This window comes from Lolium perenne, chromosome 5 (genome assembly GCF_019359855.2).
Source record: "Lolium perenne isolate Kyuss_39 chromosome 5, Kyuss_2.0, whole genome shotgun sequence".
NCBI classification, from domain to species: Eukaryota; Viridiplantae; Streptophyta; class Magnoliopsida; order Poales; family Poaceae; genus Lolium; species Lolium perenne.
Window position 1 is genome coordinate 20,666,412 of NC_067248.2, and position 2,754 is coordinate 20,669,165.

Genomic DNA, 2,754 nt, shown 5'->3' on the forward strand with positions numbered 1-2,754 from the left:
AAAGAACAGATGGTAATTCCTCGACCCAGGCTCCAGCCGCACCCGTAAGGCGTTTCTTGAGGCCGTCCCCTATTAGACCATTGATCCTTTCCACCTGGCCGTTGGTCTGTGGGTGGGCCACCGATGCGAATTTTAGCTTAATGTCGTTGTCGTCGCAAAACTTCCGAAACTTTTTGGAGTCAAAATTAGTTCCGTTGTCTGTGACGATGTTGTGGGGCATGCCAAATCGACAAGTTATTCCCCTGAAGAACTGAACGGCGGTTTCGGCTTTCTGATTTCGAACAGGTACTGCCTCGATCCACTTGGTGAACTTGTCGACTGCGACCAGTAGATATGTGTGACCTCCAGGCGACGATCTTGGCAGTGGTCCAACTTGGTCGAGTCCCCATTGAGCGAAGGGCCATGCCAGAGGTATTGTCATCAGATCTGTCGCAGGAGCGTGTGGTTTTGGTGTAAAATCCTGCTCCGAAGGCTTTTGCCACAAGGGCTCTGCTGCCTGCGTGGTGTCCGCAAGTTCCCTCGTGTATCTCGCGCAACAGTGCCTTTCCATCGTCAATGGCAATACACCTTTGAAAGATACCGGAGATGCTACGCTTGTAGAGTTCTCCGTTTACCACAATAAAGGCCTTTGACCGTCTGACGATTCGTCTTGCTTCTACCGGATCCTCTGGTAACTGATGCTTTGTCAGGTACGCTAGAAATGGTTTGGTCCACAGTGGTTCGAGGAGGAGGACCTGTTCCGCAGATCAGGGTGGAGATTCTTTGGCAGCCTGCTGCAGGCTTGCCTCTGATTCGTCAACCGATGATTTCGGAGGTGCCGATGCTTTCTCCTTTATCGATCGTTGAGTGATAACTTCATAAAACACTCCGTTTGGAATGGGGGAGCACATGGATCCAATGTTCGCTAGAGCATCGGCTTCCTCGTTGATGGCTCTGCCGATATGCTTAAGTTCGCACCCTTCAAATTTAGCTTCCATATTTTGGTATAACTGTCGGTAGGCGATCATGTTGTCACTGACCGCGTCGCATAAATTCATCGACTGCTGTACCACCAGGTTCGAGTCTCCATAAATTTCCAGGCGAGTTGCTCCACATGCCTTTGCCCTCTTCATTACGTGCAACAGTGCTTCGTATTCTGCTACATTATTTGTCGGCAGGGAGAAATTCATACGTAGGATGTACTTCATCTCGTCTCCTTGTGGTGATATCAGTATCACCCCTGCTCCTGCACCTGTGCTCCACTTGGACCCGTCAAAGTACATTGTCCATGAACCCGACATGTTGGGTGCTGCCGGTGTTTGTGACTGGATCCAGTCTGCCACAAAATCTGGGAGGATTTGGGATTTTATCGCCATTCGGTTGACGTAGGTTATGTCGTGTGGTGCTATCTCGATAGCCCATTGGGACACTAGACCCGTGGCCTCTGGGTTAGTGAGTATATTCTTCAGCGGTGCCTTGCTTACGACGATGATCGGGTGCTCCGTGAAATAATGCCGTAGCGTGCGAGCTGTTCTCCACACTGCATATGCCAACTTCTGGTGATGAGGGTATCTCTGTTTCGCTGGCGTGAGCACTTCACTGAGGTAGTAAACGGGTCTTTGCACGCCGTGAACTCTCCCTGCTTCTTCTCGCTCGACAACCAGGACGCTGCTGAAGACTTGCACCATTGCTGCTATGTACATAAGTAGTGTTTCTTTCTCGCGTGGGGTTACAAGTACTGGGGACGTCGATAAGATTTTCTTCAGATTATCAAAAGATTCCTGCGCCTCATATGTCCACTCGAATTTTTCTGACTTCTTCATTAGGCTATAGAAGGGCAAAGCTTTCTCTCCTAGCTTGGCGATGAATATGTTGAGTGCTGCCAGTCGTCCTGCCAATTGCTGCACTTGGTGTAAATTCTTTGGCGGCTCCATGTCGAGAATAGCTTTGATCTTCAAGGGATTGGCTTCTATTCCTCTGGCTGAAATGAAGTACCTGAGTACTTGTCCTCCTGGCACCCCGAAGAAACATTTCTTCGGGTTCAACTTGATTTTATACTTGTCGAGGTTGTCAAAGGTTTCCCGCAAATCGTCGATGAGAGTGGTGGCGTGCTTCGTCTTTACCATGATATCATCAATGTAAACTTCGATATTCCTCCCAATCTGTTCTCCAAGACAGGCTTGCATGCATCGTTGATAGGTTGCCCCTGCATTTTTCAACCCGAAAGTCATGACGTTGTAGCAGAAAACACCGTGCGGGGTGATGAATGCGGTTAACTCCTGATCTTCCTTCTTGAGCTTGATCTGGTTGTACCCGGAGTATGCATCGAGAAAGGAGAGACGGTCACATCCAGCTGTGGAGTCGACTATCTGGTCAATACGAGGCAGTGGGTGATACGTCTCCGACGTATCGATAATTTCTTATGCTCCATGCCACATTATTGATGTTATCTACATGTTTTATGCACACTTTATGTCATATTCGTGCATTTTCTGGAACTAACCTATTAACAAGATGCCGAAGTGCCAGTTCCTGTTTTCTGCTGTTTTTGGTTTCAGAAATCCTAGTAATGAAATATTCTCGGAATCGGACGAAATCAACGCCCAAGTTCCTATTTTCACCGGAAGCATCCAGAACACCCGGGAAGGACCAGAGGGGGGGCACTGGGCCCCCAGACCATAGGCTGGAGCGGCCCAGGCCCTGGCCGCGCCGCCCTATGGTGTCGTCGCCCCTTCGACCCTCCTGCGCCACCTCTTCGTCTATATAAAGCCCCTG